At 48.8% G+C, this 6,306-nt stretch overlaps 1 protein-coding gene across 4 annotated transcripts in view; it reads left to right on the plus strand.

Moving 5' to 3' along the window:
• Positions 1 to 6,306, plus strand: part of CENPP (centromere protein P) — a 193,638-nt gene that overhangs the window by 76,241 nt on the left and 111,091 nt on the right. The gene's annotated exons all lie outside the window — the stretch shown is intronic.

The raw sequence follows: 6,306 nt of genomic DNA on the forward strand, positions 1-6,306 counted from the left end.
CCAATTGAAAATCTTTTGTCAGAATTGATGGCAAATATGAAAAGATACAAGAAGCTGCATGTCTAAATACATAGAAACAGAAATGTCCAGAAACATTTAAATGAGCCTTATTCCTAGAAGATGAAGAGTAAAAAAGCACGATCCTGAAATGGGGTTGGGAGGATTATTGCGTTTTTCTGTTTTACTACATTCTCCCTGGGCTTGTTACCCTTTTAGAGGAAAGGTCCCTGGAATTAGTGAAGAGTCTGAATTACAAAGACAGTTTGGGAAGTGATTTGAATATCAAACAGAAGATTTTATGTTTGATCCTGGAGATAATAGGGAGTGTATTGACTGGGTGAAGGGATGACATGATCAGATTTGGGCTTTAGGACGTTTGCTTTGGTGGCAGAGTGGAGGATGGACTGTCGTGGTGAGAGACTTGAGGCAGGCAGATCCTTCAGAGGCTATTCCAATAGTCCAGGCGTGAGGTGCTAAGGGCCTGTGCCAGAGTAGGGGCAGGGTCTAAGGAGAGAAGGGGATGTATTGGAGAGAGATGGGAAGGGGAATAGACAGGCCTTGGCACCATATTGGATAAGGGTGATGAGAGATAATGAGGACTCCAGGACGACTCCTAGGTTAGGAGTCTGGTAGGGGGAGGTGGGCATGGTTGTTGTCAGGGGTGGGTTTAAGGGGAAAGCTGATGAGTTCCATTTTGGACATGTCAAGCTCAAGATGTCTACGAGACATCTAGTTGGAGATGTCAGAGACAGATTAGGGCTAGATAAGTATATGTGAGAACCAGCAGCATGCAGACAATAATTTAAACTGGAAGTTGATGAGGTCACCAAGTGAAACAGAATGGAAGAAAAAGAAGAGAGGGTCCCAACCCAAGCTCTGGGGGACATGCATGTTAGTGGGTGTGACCTGGCTGCAGATCCAGCTGAGGAGCCTAAGGAAGAGCTAGGAGAGGGAGATCCAGGAAGAATGTCTGGAGCTGCCAAGAAAAGGCCAGGAGCTTGGGTGGGTCCAAGAAGCCAGTGAGGAAGGCTGCTGTCTGCTTGTGATGGAGGCCTGCTGGATTCCAGGAGCTGAGTGACACAGACATTTGCACTGCCCAGCTTTGCTTGACTCTGGGTCTTTGTTGAAAGGACTGGTTTTTCCTTTTTTTCTTTTGGGGTGGTAGCTAGGGAAGGAATTAACAATAGCGTTGTCCTCAAAAAGCAGAAAGGAAAGAAAGGAGGGACGTGGAGGCACTTATGAGAAGAAGGCCCAGGAAGAGGATCGAAGGCAGTAGGGAAAAGGCCCCAACCAGCAAGAGAGCTGCAGAAGAACTTTGGCTTTAGAGCTTCCTGAAAGCAGACCAGCAAATTGTGGGGAGAGCCTCCAATTGCACATATAAACTTTTTCTTTTCCATTTTTCTACATGGAGAATGTTAATCTTGTGAGGGCTGGTCAGCCTCCTTTCTCCTTCGTCTTGGCTGAGACCTTAAGACACATGATGGAGAGCTCTGGTTTAAAGATCTTTTCTTCTCACGGATGTCACTTGGATTTTCTTTTGTTTCATATGATATTTACAGTTTCCTTTTCTTTCTGTAAAAGATTGCTGAGTAAAGGTGAATTTTATTTTAGCCAACTCCACCATAGATTTCAAAATGATAAGATTTGAATGCCTGTGGCTTTGCTGTGGTTCACATGACTTAACTGGGATGCAATTAAGTAGGGTTTGGAGAACACAGGCCTCATTTTCTCTTTCATCTGCTTGGAACCACTTTTACTGGCAATGGTGATGGTGTTGGCATTGGCGCTGGTGATGCAGGCACTTCAGATCCAGAACTGCACTTTGTTCGTTTTGGGGAGAACAGACTGGAGGCTGTAGATGTAGGCCTCGTGCATCTGATCATTAATCAGGCAGTGATTAATTAATTAATCTGGCAGAGGTGGCCAGTGGATAGTCACTAGGGCCTGGGTCCTCCTCTGAGGACTCTGAGGGGAAGGATGTCTGAAGTGCCACCTCTGTCTGTAAAGAAGTAGCCCCAGGCTCTGACATTATAGCCTTTAGCTCTTACCTCACCTGTTAAATGGGAGTTTGGATCAGGAGTCTCAGAGACCCTGAGGTGGTTCAGAGGTGAACAGAGTCAAAAGGATCTGCTTCATTCCTTGTGTCTTTGGGACCCTGGGCAAGTCCTGGAATCGTGCCTGCCTCAGTTTTCTCATCCACAAAACAAGGACAATTGAAAATTTGTCAAATTCTCTGCCAACCTCAGGGTACTGTGCCAGTGCCAGTTGTCACTATGGATCAGAGCCCTGTGGGACAGGGAAGGGAGGGGAGGCCTACAGGCCTCTCAGCCAGCAGAGGAGAGGAGGGAGGGAGAGAGAGAGCCCACGAGTCCCAGCCCCTCCTCCCCCAGGGCTTCTCCTCTTCCCTCTCTTCTCCCTCAGGAGTCTGGGCTGTGGCTGCCCTCCTCTGGCCAACACTTGCTGGGCCTGCTTTCAGCCCAAAGAAACTTCCCATTCCTTCTTTCTGTCCCTGCTCTGTGGGGCCACTGGGCCAAAAACGGCATTAGGTTCGTGCCTGTATTTCAGATCGGTGGATTCATTTCTAGTCGGAAGTGTCTGGTATTTGTGGAGCATCTAAGCTTTTTAAAAGATCACAGGTTGTCATGAGAAACGGCTTGATGTCATGCACAGCTAACTGGCTTTGGAATCAGAAGGATGATAAAGGGCACATAGTAGGGTAAAGGGAATAATAAGCATTTATGTAGTGCCTACTGCATGAGATTCTTTCCTCAGCTGTAGAATGGGGATAATAATAGTTCTGTCTCCCAGGGTCATTGTGAGGATCAACTGAGATGTTTGTCAAGTGCTTTAGACACTGCCTGGCACACAGGAAGTGCCTAATTAGTGCTCCTTCCCTACCTGGCACACAGGAGGTGCCTAATTCGTGGTTGTTCCCTTCCCCTTTTTGCATGGTTCTGCTCATGTAGCCACCACCCCGCACAGACCTTCATCATCTCTCACTTGGACTATTGCAATCCACCTGCAATCCACCTTCCACTATAACCCATTTCCAATCCTTCCATTCAGCTTCCAGAATAATGTTCCTTAAGCATGTCTCATCATGTCACTCCTTTATTCAAGAACCTTCAGTGGCTCCCTGTTAACTCTGATGAAACAGGATCTGAGTTTGGCATTTAGAGGCAAGGCTGGTCAGCAGGCATTCACTGAGTGGGGAGGCCACAAAGAGGGAATCCTGAGAGTTGATTACATGGGGAGATGGGCAAGGCCAGACCTTGAGGAAGATCTGTTTGGCAGTGGAGTAGGGGCTGGACTGGAGAGGCAGGAAGCCCCCAAAACTTGTTGTTCAGTTAGTCTTTTCAGCCTTGTCTGACTCTCCCCATTTGGAATTTTCTTGGCAGAAATACTGGAGGGGCTTGCCAAATTTGAACTCAGGACTTCTTGATTCCAGCCTTGGCACTTTATCTGCTGTGCCACCTAACTATGCCAACTTCCTCCCCAACCCTTGCCCCAAGCAGGCACAGACCTAAGGTGATGAGGGTCTGCACCAGGGTGGTAGTGGTGTTAGAGGAGAAAAGGGTCTGTTTGAGATGTTAGGCCTTGGAATCATCTTGGAAATGGGAATGAGAGGGAGTAAGGCGTTTGAGATAATGCCAAAGTTGGGAACCTGAGAGACAGAAAGAGGGTGGTGCCCTCTTCATTAATTAGGTGGGGGGGCAGAGTTTTGGGGGGAAAATAAAGTTGTCTCTTGGACCTACTGAGTTTAAGAAGCCTACTGGATACCCAGTTTGAGATTCTGTGAGAGGCTGTTGGAGATGTGAGCTTGGAGGTCAGCAGAGAAATTGGGGCAGAATAGTCAGCCAGTCAACTAGCCTGTCTTCTGTGCCTGCTGTGTGCCAGGCAGACAGCTATGGCTCTCCAGGAGCTCCCAGCCTAACGTAGAACGACACACCAAAAAACAAGTACAAACCAAATCTTTAAGCAGGAATTGGAGGTAATCTCCTAGGGAGAGGGAAGGAAGTGGAGGCACTGGGTGTGGTCAAAGGTGCACAGGGGCAGAGAGGAGGAGCCACCTCGGGGACATATGGCCAGGACAGCTGGGCCAAAGGCAGCAAGGACACAGCACAGGCTGGGGAGAGAGTGGGAATGGTTGAGGGGCAGAGAGTGGAAGGCCCTTTCTCACCCTCCATCCTCCTTTTCCAGACTGAATTCCTGCTGCTGCCCTTCTGGTGATCTCCTGACCATGTCCCCCTTGCACCCAGGCTCTCCGGTTCTCTGCCCGAGCATAGACCCTTCTTCTTGGCCCTGGAGGCCTTTTCCAGCTTGGCCCCAGTTGGCCTTTCCAGACTTATCTTGAGTTACTGCCCCCTTATTCGCACCACATTTCAGCCACAGGGACCTCGATGGTATTCCCTACACAGGATTCTTTCTCTCACCTTGGGGACTTGGCCCACATGTTCCATCCCAGAGTCCTTGAGAGCCCCTCTCTTCCCCTCCCTGCCCTCCCACCCCACCCTGTGCCTGTGGCTTGAGTTGCCTGAATGGAGATTTAGGGGGCTTGAGAAGGGGAGCTTTAGGCTCACTTCTCCAATGGCCATCATCCATTCTGATGCTTTTCCAAACACTTGAAATACCGACCCACGATTCCTCTGAATGTCTGTCAGCCTACAGATGGCCAGACCCCCGCTCTGCCCAGCCTTTTCATTGGAGCACATTTCCTCTGGATGTCCAAGTGCTAGAATGCCAAGGCAGAAACCCTGGCCATCTGTTCCATGTGGCCCTTCTTCAGTTTAGTGTAGACAGTGTTGCCCTTCCCACTTGTGGATCTGATTTTGCTCATTCTCTTACCCTTTGGCTGGCTCTTTCTTATCTCTGCTTTAATGTGCACGTACTTGCCAGAACCTTCTTTATGGGAGTACTTCTCCCCGTTGCTGTTCAAATCCTGTGGGATGGCCAGGGGTTCCAGACCACTGAGTGACTGGATTTTCCAGAACCCTGCAAACCCTGCATTTCACCCACAGCCTCTTGTACTTACTCTGCTGTCAGTCAGCCCTTAGGCTCTTCGAGGCCTTACTTAGAAAAGAGCAGAATGAAGGGAAGAGAAACCTTGCTCTGACAATGGAAGAAGGAAAACCTGGCAGTCACAGCCGTGCTCTTAAATGTGTGTTAGTCCTTCATGCCATCAGAGAAGTGATGACATGACTTGCACTTGACTTTGTTTTGAGTGAGGGAGGGCTGTGCAGGTCACTAGCCTCACTTTTCCTCCAGAGCGACCAGATATTCATCAGGATGACCAGAGATGACCCAGGATGAGGCAGTTGGGGCTAAGTGACTTGCCCAAGGTCACACAGCTAGTGAGTGTCAAGTATCTGAGGTGGGATTTGAAATCAGGTCCTCCTGAGTCCTGCACTGGTCCTCTAGCCACTGCACCACCCAGCTGCATGACCTCTGTGATCACAGAAAGCCTCTCGTTTTGCCCGGAGGCTTCTCTTTGGTGTGGGTTATGGAGCCAGTATTTCTCAGAATGGATTAATTTAGACAGACTTGTAAAAAGTAACAAGGCTTCATTCATGTTTGGCCTTCCTGATAATGATGGCCCTTGCTCTGTGTGTGTGGGAGACAGGTTCTTTGACTTGGGGCGGTGCTCTCCCCACATGGTCTTAATGTTGGGAACAGGTACGGATGTATAAAGGAGAATGTCCTGCCCAGCCCCATACTCAGGGACTTGATTGTCCCATAAGGACATTCAGACCCTTGGAGCTTGGAGAAGACCTTTGACTTGGATGTGTTCTGGATCCTCATTAGGCATTTCTTTGGAAAGAAATGCAGCTCCCAGCTATGGTGGGGAAACAGAGATCTGAGCAGGAAGTTACCAGGGGGATGGAATAGGGCGTCAGATCCAACAGTTTCTTCTTTATTTTGTGCTGTCTAAGAAGAAGAATGGGTAACTGGGGGGACCATAGTGCACAGACCGCTGAGCCTCTGGCCTCAGACACACCTACCTGGGTGGCCCTGAGCAAGTCACCTAACCCTGTTGGCCTCAGTTTCCTCACCTATAAAATGAGCTGAAGAAGGAAATGGCCAAACCCTCCTGTATCTCTGCCAGACACAGCTGAACAACAACAGAAACATGTATGTGGCACCTACTGTGTACCCACCCATGTGCTAAATGCTTAATCTCATTAATCTCACAGCTGCCCTGGGAGGTAAATGTTGTTGGGATAGTGGATGCCCCACCCTGCCCTGCCTAAACCAGTCATTCTAGTGACTGTTAGCAATTTTAGATCATTTTGTTGACCAGAAAAAATG

Source organism: Notamacropus eugenii, chromosome 3 (genome assembly GCF_028372415.1).
Source record: "Notamacropus eugenii isolate mMacEug1 chromosome 3, mMacEug1.pri_v2, whole genome shotgun sequence".
In the NCBI taxonomy this organism is placed as follows: domain Eukaryota; kingdom Metazoa; phylum Chordata; class Mammalia; order Diprotodontia; family Macropodidae; genus Notamacropus; species Notamacropus eugenii.